Source organism: Rhinoderma darwinii, chromosome 1, assembly GCF_050947455.1.
Source record: "Rhinoderma darwinii isolate aRhiDar2 chromosome 1, aRhiDar2.hap1, whole genome shotgun sequence".
Lineage (NCBI taxonomy): Eukaryota > Metazoa > Chordata > Amphibia > Anura > Rhinodermatidae > Rhinoderma > Rhinoderma darwinii.
The window spans coordinates 236,270,675-236,295,910 of record NC_134687.1 but is presented as its reverse complement, the minus strand read 5'-3'; the positions used below and the strand labels follow the sequence as shown (position 1 = coordinate 236,295,910).

General features: G+C 45.0%; 1 long non-coding RNA gene across 2 annotated transcripts in view; it reads right to left on the bottom strand.

Moving 5' to 3' along the window:
* LOC142760009 (uncharacterized) overlaps positions 1-25,236 on the bottom strand; it is a 125,432-nt gene that overhangs the window by 71,621 nt on the left and 28,575 nt on the right. For both annotated transcript variants that reach the window (XR_012883231.1, XR_012883230.1), the window contains exon 2: positions 8,152-8,233. This is a non-coding gene — a long non-coding RNA (uncharacterized LOC142760009). The remainder of the gene's footprint in view (positions 1-8,151; positions 8,234-25,236) is intronic.

Genomic DNA, 25,236 nt, shown 5'->3' with positions numbered 1-25,236 from the left:
CTGCACACTTGTGCTTACTTTTCTCGAAGTTTGACTTCTGCTGAAAATAATTATGACGTGGGGAACAAGGAACTCCTAGCAATCATTGCTGCTTTCAAAGAATGGAGACATCATTTAGAAGGCACAGCTCAACAAATAGTGGTTCTAACTGATCATCGTAACCTTGAATTTGTTAGATCTGCCAAATGTTTGTCTCCCCGCCAAGCCCGGTGGAGTCTGTTTCTAAATCGTTTCAACTTTGTGATCTCTTACAGGCCTGGTTCCCGAAATGGTAAGGCCGATGCCTTATCTAGGTTGATCTCCAATGACTCCTCCTCGACAGTACCACCAACAACTATTCTTTCCGAGTCCAATTTCCTGGGGGTGATCAATAGCAAGGACTTGCTTGATGAGATAAAGGAAGCCTATGAGACCGACCCAATTCTTTTGCATCCACCAGATGAAGTGTCCCTAACTTTCAAAAATCAAGTATGGACTAACAAGCACTGCATTTACGTTCCAGAAACTGTAAGATTAAACGTGCTAAAATTAATGCATGACTCTAAACTAGCAGGTCACAAGGGGATTCAGAAAACACAAGAATTTCTTTCCCGCTTCTTTTGGTGGCCCAATTATCAAAAGGATGTGAAGAAATATGTTTCTTCTTGCAACACATGTGCCATGTACAAAGCTCCTCGTACCTCACCCATGGGATTATTGCAGCCTCTGTCAATTCCATCTCGTCCTTGGGGATCTATCTCTATGGACTTTATTGTCGACTTACCAGTCTCCAAAGGGAAGAATTCCATCTTAGTAGTGGTTGATCGGCTCACTAAAGTAGCCCATTTTATTCCTTGCCCTGGACTACCTTCTGCTAAAGAGACTGCTGATCTTATAATTCAGAATGTGTTTCGTCTTCATGGAATACCAGATGAAGTGGTTTCGGATCGCGGAGTACAATTCACATCAAGATTCTGGCGGAGTTTTTGCACAGCACTCGACATAAATGTCAGTTTGTCTTCTGCTTTTCATCCCCAGTCTAATGGTCAGACTGAGCGCACAAATCAAACGTTAGAACAGTATCTCCGATGCTACATCTGCCATTTACAGGATGACTGGGTCGATTTGTTTCCAATGGCGGAGTTCTCCTACAATAATTCTCAGAATGCCTCCACTAAACAAACACCGTTTTTTGCAAATTTGGGTTACCATCCCAGTATTCTTCCTAATCTTCCCAGAGAAACTTTTATTCCTGCAGTGACTGACAGAATACAATCACTTCAACAGAATCTGGAAATGTTAAAAATTACATTATCAATTGCCCAGGAGAAATATAAGGACCAGCAGATAAATCTTGTAGACCTTCTCCAACCTTCAAAGTGGGAGATGAAGTATGGCTTTCCACCAAGAATCTGAAACTTCACTTACCTTCAGCAAAATTGGGCCAAAAATGTATTGGTCCTTTTAAAATTATTGGACAAGTAAACTCAGTGGCTTTTCGTCTCAAACTTCCCAGACCAATGAGAATACACCCAGTGTTCCATGTATCCCTACTGAAACCTGTTGTTCCAAATCCATTTCCAGGACGCCACCTGCCTCCCCCTGATCCTATCGAAGTTGATGGACAAGAACATTATACTGTTGAAAACATCCTGGACTCCAGGATATTCAGAAATCGGCTGCAATATCTAATAAAATGGCAAGGATATGGCCCTGAGGATAATTCGTGGGAACCCGTAGGCAATCTCAATGTTCCTCGACTAGTTAGGGAATTCCACCAAAGATATCCAGATAAACCAAGTCAAACATCGTCCTGAGGTCGCTGTCGAAAGGAGGGAGTAATGTCAGGATTCTGTTGTTGTACTGCAAAATTACCACTAGTGGCCGCTGTTTTACACTTTGAAGAATTGTGCTGCACTTTTACTCCTTACCACTGGAGGCTGCTGTTTTGCCCTTAAACCTGCCCTTAACCAAGATGGCAAATGTTGCATCGTGTGAACCATCTTGTTTCCTGTTTGGGCCTACTTCAGACCACATGGAATACCAAACAGTGCTTGAGTATTGTGACTTGTTTCCAGTCTCCTGCTCCTGAGAACTGTCTTTGCCAGACTGTTCCTACTTCCTTGCTATTTACTTCTACTCGTGTTCCACCCTCCAAGCACTGTTCCTGGGGACGTCTCACCGGGTTCTGCACTGTGCTCCGCTCGCTACTTCTGACCATAGGATTCCAGCAGTGTTCGCCAGTATCGTAACAATTGGTTTTCGGGTGCCATGTCGCATTTGCAGAGCCCCAGAGGTATCAAAGCAATGGAAACCCACCAGAAGTGACCCCATTTTGGAAAATACACTCCTCAAGGAATTCATTTATGGGTGTTGTGACCATTTTGACCCCATAGTTTTTTCACAGAACTTATTTGAATTCGGCTGGGAATTAAAACAAAATTAATTTTTTCCAATAATATGTCGTTTTGGCTGAAAATTATTTCTTGTGAAAATAAGAAAAATACCCCATTCTGTTGCCCAATTTGTCCTGAGTGCGGCAATAACCCATTTGTGATGATACTCTGCCGTTTGGGCCCATGGGAGGGCTCAGAAGGAAAGGACCACCATTTGGCCTACTGGGGATTTTCTGGTGCGAAGTCATGTATGCAGAAGCCCCTGAGGTACCAGTACAGATGAAACACGCAAGATGTGACCCCGTTTTAAAAACTACACCCTTAAGGCATTCATCTAGAGGTGTAGTGAGCATTTTGACCGGAGACATACACCCCATAAACTGTAATGTGGGTTCTCATGGGTACGGCAATACCCTCAATGTGGCTGTTAACAGCTGCCTGGGCACACAACAGGGCTCAGAAGGGAAAGACGAGGGGGGTTAAGCTGTGCATCAGGGTAAGTAAAACTGGGGTAAATTAAAAACCAAGGGATGTATGATAAATTTTAAAACACTCTTTCATACAGAGCTCTGTTTTTTTGGGACACATGTCACATTGACATTTATTCCTTATCCCCCTCTTATAGCAGACTTTGTACCTCTTTTGACTTTTCCCCCTCTTGCCAGTTTGGGGAATTTCTCCTGGAATGTGTTGCCCTGGTACGATGTGTGTGGCCTCGCTTCCAGAAGTACTGGGTGTCCCCCTTCTTGGTCCCTAAAGATTAGGTTCTTGATAATAACCTCTTGAAATTCCAGGAAAGTTCCCCTCTGGCCTGCACATCGACGTAGCACGTACGCATTGTACAATGTCATCTGTATGATGTGCACGTCCAGCTTCTTATACCACACCGCATGGCGCTGTAGGGCTTCAGGACTTGATCTGACAAGTCCACCCCTCCTATGTACCTATTGTAGTCCAGGATGCAGTCTGGTTTGGGGCTCTCCGTTCTGGTACCTCGTACAGGTACATGGGTACTGGTGTGACATCTCTCTTGTCCTTGTACTTGACACACAATATGTTGCTGCTGGAATGTGCCCTGCTCTCACCCCTTCTGAGTGTTTGCCCAAGCAGAGTCTTAGGGAGGCCTCTTTTTCTAGCGGTGCCGCATGCCGCAGCACTTCTGGAAGTAAGGCACTTGAAAAGTGGGACGCTGGTATAAAAATAATCCAGGTAGAGGTGGTAACCCTGGGTCCAGCAGTGGGTGCACCAAATCCCACACAATTTTTGCATTAACTCCCAGTAAGGGGGGGCATTCTGGGCGCTGAATACTGGTGAACCTTCATATATCCTAAATTTGTAGGTATACCCTGATGCACTCTCGCACAGCTTATACATCTTCACGCCATACCTTGCCCTCTTACCCGGCAGGTACTGGCGGAATTGAAGCCTCCCTTTAAAATCTACCAAGGACTCATCAATAGAAATACACTTCTCGGGGGTGTATGCTTGGGAAAACCGGGCACTGAAACGGTCTAATAGGGGTCACCGTTTATACAAACGGTCAAAACAGGGGTCATCTTGGGGTGGGCACTGCTCATTATCAGTATGATGTAAGAAGCGAAGCATTGCCTAACTTATTTATTTTTTTAGCTTCCAGTTCAGTTCTGAAGTTGCTTTGAGGGGCCTATATATTAGAAACCCCTATGAAACACCCCATTCTAGAAACTAGACCCCCTCAAAGTATTTACAACAGCGTATAGAAAGTTTATGAACCCTTTAGGTGTTTCACAGGAATTTACAGCAAAGTTTAAATTTAAATTTTTTCTTGTCAGAAAATCCTTTTTATACCATTTTTTTTATAACACAAAAGGTTTTATCAGAGAAATGCAACTTAATACTTATTGCCCAGATTCTGCAGTTTTCATAAATACCCCACATGTGGCTCTAGTGCGGTAATGGACTGAAGCACTGGCCTCCGAAGCAAAGGAGCACCTAGTGGATTTTGAGGCCTCCTTTTTATTAGGCACCATGTCCGGTTTGAAGAGGTCTTGTGGTGCCAAAACAGTAGAAACGCCCCAAAAGTGACCCCATTTTGGAAACTAGACCCCTTCAGGAATTCATTACAGTTTTCATGGGGTACATGCAGCTTTTTGATCCGTTTTTATTCTATTTTTAGGAGGCATGGTGACTAAAAACCAGCAATTCTACTATTGTTTTTTATTGTATTTTTTTTACAGCGTTCACCGTGCGCTATAAATTACATATTCACTTTATTCTGCGGGCGTGATACGATTACGGCGATACCATATGTTTATAGTTTTTTTTATGTCTTATGGTGTTTGCACAATAAAATACCTTTTGTAAAAAATCATTTACTTTTTGTGTTGCCTTATTCTAAGAGCCAGAACTTTTTTATTTTTCCATCAAGAAAGCCGTGCGAGGACTTATTTTTTGCGTGACGAACTGTAGTTTCGATCAGTACCATTTTTAGGTACATGCGACTTTTTGATCTCTTTTTATTCCATTTTTTGGGAGGTGAAGTGACCAAACAATTGTGATTCTGGTACGGTTTATTGTTTTCTTTTATGGCGTTCACCACGCGGGATAAATAACAAAATAATTTTGTAGTTCAGGCCGTTACGGACGCGGTGATACCAATTATGTATAGTTTGTTTGTTTGTTTATATGTTTTTATTAATAATAAAGGACTGATAAGGGAAAAAGGGGGATTTTTACTTTTAAAACTTTTATTTTCTTATTTTTACACATTTTTTTGTAACTTTTTTTAAACTTTATTACTTTGTCCCACTAGGGGACTTGAGGGCAGGAGGCCCTGATCGCTATTCTAATACACTGCACTACATGCGTAGTGCAGTGTATTGGAGCTGTCAGCTACTCACTGACAGCAAGCATAGTGGGTCCTGACTTTGTCAGGACCCACTCGGCTTCCGTCGATTGCATAGCCGGACGCCATTGTTAGGTGTCCAGTTGACATAGTCACCATCGCCGGCCACTATCGTGTAGCAGGCCGGCGTTGGTAGCTTAACCTCTAAAAAGCCGCGATCTCTATTGAACGCGGCTTTTAAGGGTTTAATCAGCGGGGACACAGCGATCGGTCCCCGCTACAGGAGCTGCGGCAACCGCTGTACAAGACAGCAGCTGTCACAGCTCCTGCATGTGTCGGGAAGACGGCCGAAATGGCCGTTACTCCCGCGACGTACTATTCCGTCGCTGCGCGCGAACGGGTCGGTCAGCGTGACGGAATAGTACGTTGCTGAGCGTTAAGGGGTTAATCGACACATACAGAGATGAAGAAAAAAATGTCAGCCCCCATAGAGAAGTAAGAGTCAGAAAACATAAAAAAGTAGAATATGAGAACACAATTTAATAAAATGTTTGAAAATATTACATTAAAAGCAATATTATAATACTTACCTGGCCAAACTCCAAAGAATCCTTACAAATTTTATTTGGGCTGGGAGAAAGCCTCGAATAAGATTTACTACTATGGTTAGACCTTGGGCATCCGGGGGCATGGGAGTTCCCGATGTCAAAAGATATTATTATTCCACAATTCTCACTCATTTAAAGCAATGGTGGATAGACCATAATAACGTTCGATGGGTGGAAATTGAAAGAGTGGCCACTGGGTTTCCTCTCATCTCTCTCTTGTCACTTGACAAACCCGGGCACAATGTAATACATAAGTGTATCCCTTCAATTACAGCATCACTCACTGCCTGGAAATATCTTACAGTGTCTACACCTGCATCAGAATGTATACAGTTGACCCAGTTACCACTCCGTTATCTTTGTTCATATTCCCCTGATCTTAATTTTGATGGTTGGGAGCAGGCGGGGATACTTAAAATTGGTTCCCTTTATGATTCCACATCCCTACTCTCATTTCAGACTTTAATGCAACAGCACAATTTACCCAATCAGGATTTTTATAAATATTTGCAAATCCGACATATCTTACAGTCTGTACGATTGGATACCCCGATGTTCCCCTCTAGTGCCTTTACATTTTTTACCTGTATACATTCAAAGCTTAAGGGGATCTCTTTATTTTACTCTAATGTTACACACCCTCACACATTGGTAAAACCGGTCTACCTTCAGAAATGGGAAACAGATTTAGCCCTTGATATTTCTCTTCAAGACTGGTATTCTGCAATTCATTGGGTTAAAAAAATCTCCAAAGGTGCTAGTCATTGGGAAACTGCTCATAAAATTTTACTTAGATGGTATAGAACACCCTCTCAAATTGCTAGAATTAATCCATCATTCTCTCCCTTGTGTTGGAGGGGATGCGGTAAAGTAGGAGCTTACCTACATGTTTGGTGGGATTGCCCGTTAGTATTATCCTTTTGGACAGCCACATTTGCTTTTATTGGCAAAGTAATTAATTTCAAGATTTCCTTGTCCCCGGCCCTAGCCCTTTGTTTAATTGGTCTTTGCGAAATTCCACAGGATTTACGTTATATAGTAGGTCATATAATTTTTGCAGCTAGATTACTCATTGCTCGGACATGGAAATACCATGTTCCCCTGACGGTAGCAGAGCTGATTAATCTGGTTAATTTTGACTACACCATGGAAAAAATGGCGATTCGGCTTAATTCTGTAGGCAAATTTACAAGTCATTGGTCCACATGGTTTGACTTTGTGACATCGGGAGCTTCTGAGCCTGCTATTACCTCAAATTAAATGTTTCGCCCTCCGTTTATATATGTAATTCTGTGTAATTAAATGCGGACCTATTTATTTATGTGATTCTCATGTATAACTATACGAGCCAACATATTATAATCTCTGGAGAGACCTGTTCCCCCATGTTCTCTTCAGGGCTTTTCACTCTTGATGTGAGAATCTACCGACCTGACCATTTGTATAATTTTATGTGCCTTATTATAGGACATACAATCCTTTTTCTCTGTCTAACTACATGTGTAAGCAGCCATGAATGTTAGTTACTTATTCTTCGTTTTCATATGCTGTATTGTATGCTTTATAATGTTATTGAGAGTAATACTGCTTTTGTAGCCATGTTGGCTAAACCGATGCATACATTCTCTGTTTATGTCATAGTAAAAACTTCAATAAAAACTAAATTAAAAAAATAAATAAAAGCAATATTAGAAAAAAATAATAATTCATGACACCTCCCCTTTAAGTCATTAATTTGTAAACTTGCCTGAAGAAGGAGCCTCTGTGCTCTGAAAGCTTACAAACATAATTTCTCTGGTTAGCAAATAATGGTTTTATACCTATAATACTTTTTTGACACAAATGTATTTAACATGGCTTGTATGAACAAAGGCATCTGTCATGCTCTTTATTCTGGATTCAGTACACATGTCACACTTCTCCGAGGTCTGAGCCATCCCCTAGGATATCCAGTAGTTACTGTGACCAAGTCTGCAATTTTGTTTGTGTTCTGTCTTTGTTCTATGTGCTGTGTTGTTTGTGTGATTATTCTCACCTACTATCCTCAATTCCTAGCAGCTTTCTTGCCTATTTAAGGCATGCTTTAGGCATAGGAGGTTGCTGGAACATTCTGTGTCGATAGTCCATGTGTCTGTATCCAGCCACTGTCACAGGGTTTATGTTTTCATTTTTATTTTATTTTTTATGACTCAGTTTGTCTGACCCTATGTTTTTCCTAACAATTCGCCTTCTGCTGCTGGATAATTCATGCTAGGAGTGCACTGCTTGCTCACCTTCCATCCCACAATATCAAATGCCAAAAGCTTAAATTGGCTTAAAGTGGTCCAGTTGCACAACCCCTTACCAAACAACAGGTCCTCCGTACAATAAGATGATTGCAGTCGACTGTTACCACTGGACGAAGTACCGTGAAAACGTCATAATCCCTACAGGAGAAATAAAGCTTTACATGGTACCGACTGAAATAAGGTTTAAAATAAACGTTTTTGGAACACAATTTTCCCTAGCATTATCAGTGTGACAGCGCCTATTAGACTAGCTAGGTGATTGGGCATTACTAAACTACTGACAGATCCTCTTTAATAAGAGGATTACAAAGTTTCTTATTACCGCTTATACTATTGATTTATGGGGAAAATATTTAGATGATAGTTACTCTTTGACATGTACAAGCTATAGTTCTTCTTCTAAAATAATATATGGGCAATCTCGTGTCCTTCATAGGGAGGGCCAGTCTTTGCAGCAGTTCCTGCTATGTCTAAAACTGACAACCACTTTACCCTTTTTGCTGCCCGGGATTTTGGGACAATTTTTACACTTTTGACATATACTAATAAAACCTGAATTATAAAATAAAACCAAAATATCATACTCCCAAACCTTCTGTAAATATTTTCTGAATGTAGACATCTGGCACATGGACCCCTTCATTTCGCATCACAGCTTAATGTTTTGTAAAACATGCAAAAATTTATGCTTGTGGCTAAAAGTTTGACCCAAGCAGTACCCTGGGCGCACAATACCTCCTAAAATTTAGAGTTCAAGATGTGCAGAGTTCATACATGGGCCAAGTTCATAATGCCACATTTTTATGACTTATTAGGTGCTTTTGTTTTATGGAAATTGTGAGTATGTAGAATAAAGACCTGCTTTTATTAAACACAGTGAATGCTGTCTACACTATGTCCTTTGTTTTACACCTAGCATAGTTGGGCCCTATTCACACGGCAGGGATGGTCGGCCGTGTGACGGACGTTTATTTAACTGCCGTCAAACAGCCGGAGTAAAAACAATAGACCCCAAATGGGGCTATTCATCTGGCTGATTTTTTGCCGGGCTGTCAAAAAATGAAACATGACCTATTTTGGGCCGTTCTCACGGCCGCACGGCTCCCATAGTAGTGTTTGGGGCCGTGTAAAACACATCCGTCACTTGGATGTGATTTGCCGCTCGCTCTCTCCTCCTCCTCACAGTGTGAAGTGCATGTGAGGAATTTTTTTTGTTGTAGGTAGTGCCACAGCCTCCTTGTAGACAGCACCGACCCCCCCCCCCCCCTGTGGATAGCACCACCGTAGCTCCCTGTAGAAGCAGAATCCCTCTGGCCGGGGATTCCGCTCCTAGATGAAGCCCCTGACGTCACCCTCCATATATGGACAGTGACATCAGGGGCAACTCCTGAAGTGGAATCCCCTGCCAGAGGGATTCCGCTCCTACAGGGAGCTACAGTGGCGCTATCTACAGGGGGGCTGCTAGCTACAAGGGGATTGTGTGGCACTACCTACAGGTGGCACTGTGGCACTATCTACAAGGGGGCTGTGTGGCACTACCTACAAGGGGGCTGTGTGGTATTACTTACAAGGGGGCTGTGTGGCACTATATACAAGGAGGCTGTGGGGCACTATCTGCAGGGGGCATTGGGGCAGTATCTACTGGGGCACTATCTACAGAGGGCAACATCTGCGACTGCTGTCCGAATTGCCGAGAAATCAGCCAAAGCTGCAGTACACGGTTCAATAGTTGTGAGGACATGGCAGCAAGTAAAGAATAACAGAGAAAAAGCCAGAAACCAATGCAAAGAAGTTGAGGGATCAGACAAAGCTTTTTTATACTCTGAAAGCAAGAGAAAATGGTGACTAAGCGATCACGTGACCTTCCTGTGGGTGTTTTTAGTGGGTTGGGACCCAAAAAATTGACAAAAGAAATTGATCAGTTTTTAAAATAGACAGTGAAAAACAAATGCAAAACGAAACACAATCGGCCATTAAAAACAAAAACACGGCCCAGAACGAAAACGCAAAGGATGCAAAACGGCCACAAAAAACGGACGTTTTTATCAGCCAATACCCGGACCCTGTTGTGTGAATAGAGCCTTACAGTGATAAGGGGAGTACTGATATAACATATACCGCAGAACTAACATTGAGTCTTTGCTATCAACTCTTTGTGGACATGGCGTTTATCTGACAGTCTCTTATCAATGTGAATAAAAACATCACTGGGACTTGACTGGGTCACCTATCAAAGGAGATAAGTGAATCCCTAAGTCGGATTTTCGGTCGATCTTTGTGTAAATGGTGTGTTGCTGCACTAACTACTTCAGGACATTTGTTTTACAGGAAATTGAAGGATGTTTCCTATTTCTTTGTTCAAACACCACTATATTAGAGTTTGCAGTGTTTATATTTGCTGTAGTTCAGGAAGAAGATACTCTCTCCCTTTCTCTGTGGTTGATGCTGCCACCTGCTGGATAATGATTTATATAACAAATGTGCCAAGTTGAAAAAGAGGCAAAAAGTTTTATGGAAAGGAGGCTTGGTATCTGGGAAAGGGGGCATGGCCCCGGCAGCACCACAAATTTATTATAATATTTCCTTAGGACGCGCATACAATTGAGGGCCTGTTCACATCACGTTTTTCACTACTGTCGGGCATATGTCGTGAGGAGTCTTGACGTATACCTCCGATGGAAGGCACCGACATATCCCATTCAGTGGCGGATCATCATATGGGCGGTTCGGGCAGAGGCCCGGGGCTCACTGCTGAACCGCACATCATTTAAAAAAATCACATTGCAGCGCGCTATCACCGCTAATGGGGAGAAGCGGGGGTCTGGGAGGGAATAGGGCCGCTGCTAATGGGGAGGGCAGGGCTGCACCGTATGCCCTGCTGCCTCTCTGAGGGGGCGGAGGCGCAACTGAAATCAGCCGGCGCCACCCCCTCTTGCACTAATTGTACCTGCGTCTATAGAACGTAGGTACAATTACATGCATAAGCGCTGAATGGCTGGGTACGTTCCGTGCCCGACCAGTCACCGCCTTACGATGACGCTGATTGGCAGGGCAGAATGAGTTGTCCAGCCAATCAGCGCCTTTACACTTCTTGGGGGAAGCCATTCTGCGCTACCATTCAACAAAGGCAGCGGCGTGATTACGTCATCGCACCGCTTCCTTTGTTGAAGGGCGCTGATTGACGGGGCATGTCATTCTGGCATGCCAATCAGCGCCATTCAATGATGCAAGCGGCGCGAATGCGACATCGCGCCACTTGCTTCGCTCAGCCCCAGCATACCTGCTCAGAAGAGAGCAGGCCTGCATTCTGCATTGACACAGGATCGCGTGGGAACGGGATCATGGTGAGTATGTAAAGTTTGTTGTTTTCAACTAAAAAATGTGGGCGGCATTATTTACTGGAGGGGGGAGCTATATGTGGGGCACAATCTACAGGGGAGGCTTTATGTGGGACACAATCTACAAGGAGACTATATGTAGGGCACTATATACAGTGTGCGCTATATGTAGAGCGCAATCTACAGGCTGTAATGTCCGTGGCTGCGGGCTGTCAGCTCCGTTCCCTTCCTGACAGCCGCAGCCACGAGTCGGCAAGCGCTGGCCCCAGCCTCCTCCTCAGGAGACGCCAGCGCTCGCCTCCACTTACCTCAGCCGGATCCCGTAGGGCTACTGGGCCTAAATTATCCCCTGAGGACGCTGCTTTTGCAGTGAAACATGTCGGGTGAGCTATCGCAATTTTAATGCTCACTGGCGGCATAGCAATCTATCTTACCTCAGTGTGACCTTTTGTTTAAACAGCAGTCTGCAGCTGCCGACTGAGTTAGTCACACTGCATTGTAGCGATACGCTATATACACACATCCTATTCCATAGGATATGCTGGCCGTCTCTGCATAAATTAAATTTTTTTTTTTTATAATTATATATTTTTAGGGTATGTTCACACGGCGGGGGTCCGTAACGGCTGAAATTACGGGGATGTTTCAGCCTGAAAACATCCCCGTAATTTCAGCCGTACCGGCATGTGCAGGCGCTTGAACGCCGCGTCAATTACGGCCGTAATTAGCGCTGCTATTCATTGGAGTCAATGAATAGCGGCTCTAATTACGGCCAAAGAAGTGACAGGTCACTTCTTCTACGCGGGCGTCTATTTGCGCGCCGTCATTTGACAGCGGCGCGTAAATATACGCCTCGTGTGAACAGACAAACGTCTGCCCATTGCTTTCAATGGGCAGATGTTTGTCAGCGCTATTGAGGCGCTATTTTCAGACGTAAATCGGGGCAAAAACGCCCGAATTACGTCCGTAAATAGGCCGTGTGAACATACCCTTATTTTCATTTGCATCAACATAGAAATAAAAAACAGTAGCAAATACAGACGTGCAGGCACAAAGTGGATGAACAAAAGAAAAATTTGTACATTACATTGATCGTCCATACATAGGTCAACACAATATTACCACAATGTAGTACTAAGACTTAATAGGCGGACTATCTAGGATCTATTTATATATTATGAAAACATTGATGAGGCTATTGTCCGCTCGGAATATGCAGTAAGAAATACAAAGCTTAGCATTATGCTATTTCACATCAGCATCTACCGCCTACACGAGATAAGAAAAGATTCCAACAATAATAACATGACAATAGACAGATATACTAGGGTAGGAAGAAGGTAAGGTAAAGATGGATCCCAGGAGCTATCGTATTCTATACATCAGGCCTAAGTGTACTTTTAGAGCAATGGTCCCTATCATGGTGGTCTAGAGGAGTCATACATGTCCCAGAACTTCCACACACTTGTAAAGCGATCTACGCAATTATTCAATGATTCCATTCTCTTGACTTCCCTATGCATACATTTTAACCTCTTGTTTGTTGTACGTCCTTTATTTAAGTTATACTAATAAAAGTTATATTTTAATGGCTATATACCATGACTAGTGGTTGGGAAATTGGGACCATTGTGCTTAGGCATATTAATTGTTGTGAAGTATATATGTACTGAGCTTGGTTCTGATGCTGTATTTATGTACTGAGCTTGGTTCTGGTGCTATATATATGTACTGAGCTTGGGTCTGGTGTTGTATATATGTACTGAGGTTGGGTCTGGTGTTGTATTTATGTGCTGAGCTTGGTTCTGGTATTGTGTGTGTGTGTGTGTGTGTGTGTGTATATATATATATAAATTTATTGAGCTTTGTTCTGGGGCTGTATATATGTATTGAGGTTGGTTTTGGGGCTGTATACATGTATTGAGCTTGGTTCTGGAGCTGTAATTATATAGAATATATTTATAATAACAAAATTGCAGGGCAGATGGAATGGTTTTCAGGGGTAGTTTTAACCCCTTGAACTGCCACCATGCGGTGATACATAACCTAACAATATTTCAAAACATTCCCCTGTTGTAAATGATCTGCCAGGCACAGCTTCTGTGTATACGCCCATAGGTAATCAGTCTGCACCTGCTTCTATGTCTGTGAGACTGACTCCATCTTCCACTACTCAGGATGGTAGGCTTAGGAGTGGGAGAGCCTATCACAGCCTGGCCAGACGGAGCTAGCTCCCGCCCTCTGTCTATTTATACCTGCCTTTCCTGTTCCTCCTTACTTGTGATTCTTCTCGTGTGGTTTCCTGGCCCTGCTGCAGCTTCTGAACTATTTGACCCTGCTTCATACTTACCCTGGCTTACTGACTACTCTCCTGCTCTGCGTTTGGTACCTCGTACACTCATGGTTTGACTCGGCTTGTTCACTACTCTCCTGCTCAGCGTTTGGTACCTCGTACACTCCTGGTTTGACTCGGCTCGTTCACCACTCTTGTTGCTCACGGTGTTGTCGTGGGCAACTGCCCCATTTCCCTTGCTTTGTGTACCCTTGTCTGTTTGTCTGTCGTGCACTTACTGAGCGTAGGGACCGTTGCCGAGTTGTACCCCGTCGCCTAGGGCGGGTCGTTGCAAGTAGGTAGGGACTGAGTGGCGGGTAGATTAGGGCTCACTTGTCTGTTTCCCTACCCCCATCATTACATAATCACAAGCCCATATACCTAGGCTACCCGGGTCCCTCACACTACTATGGACCCCCTTGAGACCCTGGCTCGGCAAATGCAGGGTCTCTCCCTACAGGTCCAGGCCCTGGCTCAGAGGGTCAACCAGCCTGACGCTACCATGGTAGTGCTCCTCACCTCACCTCTTGAACCCCACCTCAAGTTGCCTGACCGGTTCTTAGGGGACCGGAGGACTTTTCTCTCCTTTCGGGAGAGTTGTAGGCTCTACTTTCGCTTAAAGCCTCACTCCTCAGGTTCTGAGATCCAGCGGGTGGGTATAATTATGTCCCGGCTCCAGGAAGGGCCCCAAGAATGGGCCTTCTCCTTGGCTCCTGATGCCCCTGAACTTTCCTCCGTTGATCTTTTCTTTTCTGCTCTCGGACTCATTTATGACGAGACTGACAGGACTGCCTTTGCCGAGCTGGTGACCTTACGTCAGGGTAAGAGACCTGTTGAGGAGTATTGTTCTGACTTTAGGAAGTGGTGCGTAGCTTCTCGGTGGAATGACCCTGCCTTAAGGTGCCAGTTTAGGTTGGGTCTGTCGAACGCCCTGAAAGACCTGCTAGTTAGCTATCCCTCTTCTGACTCCCTAGACCAGGTTATGGCTTTAGCGGTACGACTTGACCGACGTCTCAGGGAACGACAACTAGAACGTTTTTGTGTTTTCCCCTCTGACTCCCCCATGATGCCTCCCGAGGTCCCGTTGCTTCGCTCTTCCACGGAAGACTCGGAGGTACCCCGACAACGTAGAGAGTTCCTCAACAAGAATGGTCTCTGCTTCTATTGTGGGGATGACAAGCATCAAGTGAACACCTGTCCTAGGCGTAAGAATAAGCAGCCGGAAAACTTCCGCGCCTAAGTGATCATCGGGGAGGTCACTTGGGCGCACAGGTATTTCCCGTAAATATGAAACGTAATAAAATCTTGCTTCCTTTTCAGGTCTCTTTTGGTGGTAGGTCTGCTACCGGCAGTGCCTTCGTGGATTCAGGGTCTTCTGCTAATATCATGTCTGTGGAATTTGCTATGTCTCTAGCTATGCCTTTGATTGATTTGCCTAAACCTGTCCCGGTAGTGGGTATCGACTCCACTCCTCTTGCTAATGGTTATTTTACACAGCATACCCCTGGTTTTTGAACTCCTTGTTGGCTCCATGCATTTGGAGCAGTGCTCTGTACTGTTGATGCAGGGATTATCGTCCGATTTGGTTTTAGGCCTTCCCTGGTTGCAGTTGCATAATCCCACGTTTGACTGGAATACTGGGGAGCTTACCAAATGGGGTAATGAATGCTTGACGTCATGTTTTTCTGTTAATTCTATTTCTCCCCCTGAGGAGGTGAACACGCTACCTGAGTTTGTTCAGGACTTCGCTGATGTTTTCTCTAAGGAGGCCTCCGAAGTGTTACCTCCTCATAGAGAATACGATTGCGCAATCGATTTGGTACCAGGAGCTAAGCTCCCTAAGGGTAGGATATTTAATCTCTCTTGTCCCGAACGTGAAGCCATGAGAGAGTATATCCAGGAATGCCTGGCCAAGGGTTACATTCGCCCCTCTACTTCTCCGGTAGGTGCTGGCTTCTTCTTCGTAGGGAAGAAGGATGGTGGTCTTAGGCCATGCATTGACTACCGTAACTTGAATAAGGTCACTGTAAGGAACCAGTATCCCCTTCCTTTGATTCCTGATCTCTTTAATCAAGTTCAGGGGGCCCAATGGTTCTCTAAGTTTGATCTACGGGGGGCGTATAACCTTATCCGCATCAAAGAGGGGGATGAGTGGAAGACTGCGTTTAACACGCCCGAAGGTCATTTCGAATACCTCGTCATGCCCTTTGGGTTGTGTAATGCTCCCGCAGTCTTCCAGAATTTCATAAATGAGATTTTAAGGGATTACCTGGGGGTATTTCTTGTAGTGTACCTTGATGACATACTTGTGTTTTCCAAGGACTGGTCCTCCCACATTGAGCATGTCAGGAAGGTGCTCCAGGTCCTTCGGGAAAACAAACTGTTTGCGAAGACCGAAAAATGTGTGTTTGGGGTGCAGGAGATACCATTTTTGGGTCAAATCCTCACTCCTCATGAATTCCGCATGGACCCCGCCAAGGTCCAGGCTGTGGCGGAATGGGTCCAACCTGCCTCCCTGAAGGCGTTACAGTGTTTCTTGGGGTTCGCTAATTATTACAGGAGATTTATTGCTAACTTCTCGGTCATCGCTAAGCCTCTTACGTACCTCACTCGCAAAGGTGCTGATCTCCTCCACTGGCCTCCTGAGGCTGTCCAGGCTTTTGAGGTCCTTAAGAAGTGCTTTATCTCGGCCCCGGTGCTGGTTCAGCCCAACCAAATGGAGCCATTTATCGTGGAGGTTGACGCATCCGAGGTGGGAGTGGGGGCTGTCTTGTCCCAGGGTACCAGGTCCCTCACCCATCTCCGTCCCTGTGCCTACTTCTTCAGGAAGTTTTCGCCCACTGAGAGTAACTATGATATTGGCAACCGCGCACTCTTAGCCATTAAATGGGCATTTGAAGAGTGGCGCCACTTCCTGGAGGGGGCTAGGCAACAGGTAACGGTTCTTACCGACCACAAGAATCTGGTTTTCCTAGAATCTGCCCGGAGGCTAAACCCGAGACAAGCTCGATGGGCGCTATTTTTTACCAGATTCAACTTTTTGGTTACCTATAGGGCTGGGTCTAAAAATATTAAGGCTGATGCACTGTCGCGTAGCTTCATGGCCAGCCCTCCTTCGGAGGAAGATCCTGCTTGTATTTTGCCTCCAGGCATAATCATTTCTTCTATTGATTCTGATTTAGTCTCTGAAATTGCAGCTGATCAAGGTTCAGCTCCCGGGAACCTTCCTGAGAACAAGCGGTTTGTTCCCCTGCAACTCCAGCTAAGGGTACTTAGTGCAGAGTCATGATTTTCCCTATCTGGCCATCCAGGCATCCTGGGTACCAAACACCTCATTGCCAGAAACTATTGGTGGCCTGGGTTGCCTAAAGACGTTAAGGCCTACGTCGCCGCTTGTGAGGTTTGTGCTAGGTCCAAAACTCCCAGGTCCCGACCAGCGGGCTTACTACATTCTTTGCCCATTCCCCAGAGACCTTGGACCCATATCTCCATGGATTTTATCACCGATTTGCCTCCATCTCAAGGCAAGTCGGTGGTGTGGGTTGTAGTAGACCGCTCCAGTAAGATGTGTCACTTTGTGCCCCTCAAGAAACTACCCAATGCTAAGACGTTAGCTACCTTGTTTGTCAACACACATCCTGCGTCTCCATGGGGTCCCTGTCAATATTGTTTCGGACAGAGGGGTACAATTTGTTTCATTGTTTTGGAGAGCCTTCTGTAAAAAGTTGGAGATTGATCTGTCCTTCTCCTCTGCCTTCCATCCTGAAACTAATGGCCAAACCGAGAGGACTAATCAGTCTCTAGAACAATATTTAAGGTGTTTTATCTCTGACTGTCAATATGATTGGGTCTCATTCATTCCCCTCGCCGAATTTTCCCTTAATAACCGGGGCAGTAACTCGTCAGGGGTCTCCCCCTTTCTCTGTAATTTTGGGTTTAATCCACGGTTCTCCTCCGTTTCACCTGGTAGTTCCAACAATCCCGAGGTAGAGGTCGTTCATCTGGAACTGTGCACAGTCTGGGCCCAGGTTCAGAAGAACCTAGAGGCGTCCCAGAGCATACAAAAAACTCAGGCAGATAGAAGACGTTCTGCTAACCCCTTGTTTATGGTCGGGGATCTGGTGTGGTTATCGTCTAAGAACTTGCGCCTTAAGGTCCCGTCCAAGAAGTTTGCTCCCCGGTTTATTGGGCCGTATAAGGTCATTGAAGTCTTCAATCCTGTCTCCTTCCGACTGGAGTTGCCCCCATCTGTTCGAATACACATCGTGTTTCATGCCTCCCTCCTTAAACGCTGCTCCCCGTCCTTGGCTCCCTCGAGGAAACCTCCTGTCCCCGTTCTCACCCCTGAGGGGGTGGAATTCGAGGTGGCCAAGATTGTGGACAGCAAGATGGTCCAAGGCTCCCTCCAGTACCTGGTCCATTGGAGAGGATACGGGCCTGAGGAGAGGACTTGGGTACCCGCCCGGGATGTTCACGCTGGGGTATTGGTCAGGAAGTTCCACCTTCGTTTCCCCAATAAACCAGGTCCACCTAGAAAGGGTCCGGTGGCCCCTCATAAAAGGGGGGGTAATGTAAAGGATCTGCCAGGCACAGCTTCTGTGTATACGCCCATATACCACTCAGGATGGCAGGCTTAGGAGTGGGAGAGCCTATCACAGCCTGGCCAGACGGAGCTAGCTCCCACCCTCTGTCTATTTATACCTGCCTTTCCTGTTCCTGCTTGCTTGTGATTCTTCTCGTGTGGTTTCCTGGCCCTGCTGCAGCTTCTGAAATATTTGACCCTGCTTCATACTTACCCTGGCTTACTGTCTACTCTCCTGCTCAGCGTTTGGTACCTCGTACACTCGTTTGACTCGGCTCGTTCACCACTCTTGTTGCTCACGGTGTTGCCGTGGGCAACTGCCCCATTTCCCTTGCTTTGTGTACCCTTGTCTGTTTGTCTGTCGTGCACTTACTGAGCATAGGGACCATCGCCCAGTTGTACCCCGTCGCCTAGGGCGGGTCGTTGCAAGTAGGCAGGGACTGAGTGGCGGGTAGATTAGGGCTCACTTGTCTGTTTCCCTACCCCCATCATTACACCTGTATGTTCTTTTCAGATGAAGCAAAATCTATAAAATCAACTTTTAAAACGGCGCACACTATATGCTAATTACTCATTAAAGGGTCATGGGGCAGTGCGGCTATCCTAAAGACTCACATAGTGCTGCCTCCAAACCCACCTTTCCATGCTTGATTGACATCCCACGGCTGTTATACATCACTAGCAGCCTACTCCAACTTTCTCGGATACGCCATTGCCTTGTAATACTTGGGCACGCACCGTGCAGCGAGGTATACTCTGACCGGCTGCACCGCGCATGCCAGTATAAGGCAACGGCACATCTGCAAGAGTTGGAGGAGGCTGCTAGTGATGTAACAGCCAGGGGGATGTCAATCAAAATCTGGGGGGCACCATTTCAATTTTCGCCTCAGGCAGCAGAAAAGCTAGAATTGGCCCTGGGGGAGGGACAGCATTTGCAGGGGCAGCATAGGGCTAGCAGACGTGGGTCACAATAGAAGTTAGGACACGCCACTCTGACGATGCACACACCACCAGAGACTAACAGGAAATCAGGGTGGTGGTGATAGTGTGAACAAAAAAAGATTGTGACCCTAAGTGGCTGGCGGGCACAATATACATTAACACAAAAAAGGCTGTCTGCAACAGCCAAGCCCAATTTCCCAGCCACCACAATAGATAAAAAAAATAAATAACTTTTATTCAGCTACGTATAGCTCGGACAGACCACATGAATGAGTTTAAAATTGTCAACAGCCGAGGACCGGGTGCACACATGTGTCATCTGATTCAACAGACACATGTAGTATTAGGCGTAGGATTATCAGTATTTTCCCTATCCAGTTAGAATTGATAAGTAATAGTAGGTCCGGTCGACGGCAGTGTTTAAAACATTAGCAGCCCCCCCGACATGTTTCGCTACTAAGTAGCGTCCTCAGGGGTCCACGGGGCTAATGGCGGCGCGAAATGAAACTGATCCTGATATAGATGCGTCGGATGACACATTCGGAGGTGTGTCAGGCCCAATGGCCAATAGCAGCAGGGGAGACACAGCGAACTCTCAGCTGTATCCAGCCGGCGTATGGGCAGCAGAGTAAGATAGTCAAATCACAGACGGGAGGTGGCGCATGCGTATAGGAGCAAAGGGAGAACTTAGTGATTTCACCCTAGTTCAGATCGCGGCTTTACAGGGGAGTCGTTAGCGCATGTGCAGATGAGCCACATCCCGACATAGCGCCAGAGAAGTAACACTCTGGCTGCTCACATCCCATAGCAACCCACGATCACATCAACTGTTATCACCTTCATATTAACGCTGCTTGGTCCGCACCAATCAAAAGGGCACCGGCCGATACTGACGACAATATAGTAATGTGAGCCCATAATGAAAAAGGGCTATAGATAAACAATTAAGTCGTAGCCGATGATTACAGAGGTCAGGAGATGAGACCATAAGGAGGAGACCACTCAGTGTCCCGTCCCCGCATTATCCCAAGTGAACACCTAATAAAACGGTGGTATTGCCGCATTCAGGATCAGGGGCAACAAAGAGCCATATGTTATTAACAAAAAATGAACATCTACACAATGCTATTAGGGTATACTTATGGTGAAGCATACATAAGGGGTCACCTCCAATATATAACTATATACACTGGATAGCATACTGGTTCCCCATAGAGGAAGTGTCATTCACGGCTCGAGAGTCCCCCAGAGGTCCCCACTTGCGGTTGCGCCATATTTCCCAACGCTACTACAGGATCAATTTATGAAATATATATAAGGTATAAGTTACAATGGTCCGCCGCCATCACATGGTCAAACCGTCATGAAAGTAAATCAGCATATCAGCTAGTCCAACCACTTGCTTCCAAGCGGCTATCTTTTTGTAAAAGGATTCTCCACAATTGTGTAGGGAATATAGAAAATGACAGGCAGGTGGTATTCTAGTTTTCAGTAGTTTTTAATATATATACACACATATTGCTCCACAGTGGTCCAGTAGTATAGACAGGGACAACAGTGAGAAAAAATATATTCTCCGTGTCCAACTGTAGGGTCAAAGAAAAGCACTAAAGGTAAAGCCCTCGTTCAGACCTGAGGGGGACATGGTATTTAGTCGATGGATCCATCTCGCTTCCTCTTGCAAGAGTTTACGATCCAAATTGCCCGCTCTGGGGCCCATTTTGATTTGAGTGATGCCCCAAAATTTAAGCAACTTAGGGTTACCTCCATGAAATTTTATAATATGTCTCGTAAGGGTGGTATCCTCATTACAAGTCACCGCACTCATATGCCTTGATACACGTCTCCTCAACTCCTGAATGGTCTTACCCACATATAGTTTGGGACAGGGACACCTGGCGATATAAACTACCCCACTGCTCTGGCAGTTCAAAAACTGCTCTATTCGATAGGACTTCCCATCAACAGGATTGGAGAAGTTCTTAACAGTCGGCATTAGGGGGCAGAAGGAACATCTGCCACATGGATGAAAACCCTTCAGTGATGATTTAAGCCAAGTTGAGGGAGTGTTGGATTGTCTGGAGTAATGACTATGTACCAGGAACTCCCGTAAATTCCTACCCCTCCGATAGGTAACACTCGGATTAACCATCAATGCATCCCTAAGATCAGGGTCAGCAGTGAGGATAGCCCAGTGTCTGTGTAGGATTTGTACAACTTGGGGGGAACAAACATCATACGTGCCAATACATCGAATGACATCGGATGACCCCACTTTAGTATTGGTTTTATTACCCTTGTTTGACAGTAGGTCACTCCTATCAGAAGCCCTTGCTCTAGCGTATGCCCTATGCAGCCACTTCTTTGGGAAGCCACGTGCTATGAACTTGTTGAAAAGACCATCACACTCAGTTTGAAAGGATAGTTCACTGGAGCAATTACGTCTGGCTCTCAAGTATTGACCAATGGGTATACCCTTCTTAAGGGCAGGAGGATGATAGCTCTGCCAATGGAGGAGGCTATTAGTGGCAGTAGCCTTACGGAAGATATCCGTTTGGACACCGCCAACAGGATCCAAAGATATCTTGAGATCAAGAAAATTGATAGTATGATCATGAATTTCATACGTAAATTTCATGCCAATAGAGTTGGCATTGAGCATAGACATGAAGTCACGAAAGGTGTTGACATCCCCATCCCAGAGGATGAGAATGTCATCAATGTATCTTCCCCAAAATGATATGTGTGAGGTAAAGGAGAAGAAATTATCAGAAAAAACGACAGTGTCTTCCCACCACCCTAAGAAAAGGTTCGCATAAGTAGGTGCACAAACAGTGCCCATAGCCGTGCCCTTTATTTGGTGATAATATTTATGATCAAAAATAAAATAATTGTGAGTAAGTAAAAAACGTAGGAGTGACAGAACAAAATCGTTGTGACGTTGGAATTGGGTGCCTTTAGTGTTCAGGAAATATTTGACAGCAGTGAGTCCCAGATCGTGCTGAATGTTAGTGTAAAGTGACTCCACGTCTATGCTCGCTATCATGGTAGTGGGAGTTACATTGATCTCATGGATCCTGGTGACGGTGTCCTTGGTATCCCTAAGATAGGAAGACAGTGAGGAGACAAATGGTGTCAATATCTCGTTGACATAGAGACTAACACCCTGTGTCAGGCTGTCGTTACCCGACACAATGGGTCTACCAGGAAGGGGAGAGGTTGCTTTATGAACCTTTGGCAACGCATAAAAGGTCGCCAAAGTAGGAGTCGAGTTGTAAAGGCACTTGAATTCATCAGTAGTGATGAGATTCTTGTTCCTAGCACCGTTAAGGAGGGTATATAGTTCGGCAAGATATTTAGCCGTAGGATTAGCATCCAAGGTGACATAGGTGGTATTGTCATCAAGTAACCTATGAACCATGCTAACGTAGTCGGCACGGTTCATGATCACAATATTGCCCCCTTTATCAGAGGGTTTGAGTACTAGGTTGTCGTCTCTACAAAGAGTGTCCAATGCCCCTCTTTCATCACTGGTAAGGTTGCCAAAGGTGTTAGATTTCTTGGTTTTAAGTTTTTTAAGGTCATTACATACCATCCTAACAAAGGTATCAATGTGACTATATTGTGAGAATGGAGGTGTGAGCTTGGACTTAGGACGCAATGTCGAAAATGGTCCAATAGCATCTGCAACACCAAACTCACTCTCATGGAGCAAAGTCTCAAGGTCCCTCAAGGTGTTAGTTTCTGCACGATCCTGAGAAGTTCTCTCAGATGTGTTTGCCTTAAAATATTTACGTAGGGCCAGTTTTCGTGCGAAGAGGTTAATGTCCTTTACCCATCCAAATTCGTCATAGGACGGAGTTGGGGTGTATGACAGACCCTTTTTAAGTAAAGTCACTTGATGAGAGTTGAGTTGACACGAGGATAAATTGATTACTTGCATCTCATCATCCCTTATTGCCTGTATGTTAGATGTTAGGGTTTTATCCCCCAGTTCAGACTGGGTGGGCCTAAAAAAGGAAAAGTAGTGAGGGGGCCAGTAGATTGTTTGACAGTGTTGTCCCCTCCATATAGGCTTGGGTTGGCGCGAGAGGCATGAGGGGTGGACGGTATGTTCATAGAATTTGGCATAGATGAAGGAACAGGCGCAGATAGAGTAGAGGAGGAGCCTAATGTACTGGGGGGACATATTGTAGTATGATAAGGAACGTTAGTTGTGAATGGTCTAGACGTAGTAGGAGTTCTCTTGGAAAAAGTTGGTCTATTATTCTTAATTTTTCGTTTGGTGCCAAGTCTGAGGCTATCGGCACTATTTCTAGATTCCTCCGTGCCTGACGTATCCGACTCAGAGGGGTCAGTAAACACTGTGTTACGTTTTGGTTTGGAGTATGGACCAGTTTTATAAGTATAAACTTGTCCAAGGTCAAAATCCCTCCTATCACGGATATATTTACGGTGTTTCCGTTCCTTTATTTCTCCCTGCAGTTTTTCTATATTTTTCTGTAGTTTGATTTCAGAAGTGGCAAATTCAGGACATGAACTAAAGGCTTGTATGTCAATAATCTCCTTTTCAAGTTGAGCACTAACGGTACTATAATTCTGTTTTTCAAAATCCAGTAAATACTGGAGCAAGCGCATAGAGCTGTCAGTGAGAAGTTCTTCCCAGCCCTTAATAAAGGTTGTATTATCTCTATAGGAGTTTGGTGTAATATTAATTCTCAAGCCTCTGTATATGATTTTTTGTTGTAAATAAGTTTCCAGGCTCGCCACTTCCCAGCAAGATCTAATATATTTCTGATAGGTTTTCTGGAGGTCCCTAAACGCTGTCTGAACGTCAAATTGGTGTAGGGGGATATTACCCACAGAGAAGACAAATGCCGCATCAGCGGATAAGGTCTCCAAATCAGGCTTTCTAGATAAAAAACCTGCCATGCCAGTTAAAGTTGAATTAGTAAATTAATGAACAAGGTGTTCCAAGTAGGAACAGGGTCAAATAGAACAGGTAATTAACCCAGCAGCATTATGAGAACAAAAAAAGATTGTGACCCTAAGTGGCTGGCGGGCACAATATACATTAACACAAAAAAGGCTGTCTGCAACAGCCAAGCCCAATTTCCCAGCCACCACAATAGATAAAAAAAATAAATAACTTTTATTCAGCTACGTATAGCTCGGACAGACCACATGAATGAGTTTAAAATTGTCAACAGCCGAGGACCGGGTGCACACATGTGTCATCTGATTCAACAGACACATGTAGTATTAGGCGTAGGATTATCAGTATTTTCCCTATCCAGTTAGAATTGATAAGTAATAGTAGGTCCGGTCGACGGCAGTGTTTAAAACATTAGCAGCCCCCCCGACATGTTTCGCTACTAAGTAGCGTCCTCAGGGGTCCACGGGGCTAATGGCGGCGCGAAATGAAACTGATCCTGATATAGATGCGTCGGATGACACATTCGGAGGTGTGTCAGGCCCAATGGCCAATAGCAGCAGGGGAGACACAGCGAACTCTCAGCTGTATCCAGCCGGCGTATGGGCAGCAGAGTAAGATAGTCAAATCACAGACGGGAGGTGGCGCATGCGTATAGGAGCAAAGGGAGAACTTAGTGATTTCACCCTAGTTCAGATCGCGGCTTTACAGGGGAGTCGTTAGCGCATGTGCAGATGAGCCACATCCCGACATAGCGCCAGAGAAGTAACACTCTGGCTGCTCACATCCCATAGCAACCCACGATCACATCAACTGTTATCACCTTCATATTAACGCTGTTGTTGTTTGGCATAGCAAGCAGGGTAGCCCGCTCTATGAATTATCAAGGCGTCACAAATAGGCTTCTACCTGGCTATACACGTTGTGCCTCATGACGTACACACTATCCCTCCATGTTTCACTCACTTGCACCCCATTATCCATTTATTTCTATTGAGGCACTTCATTTATTAC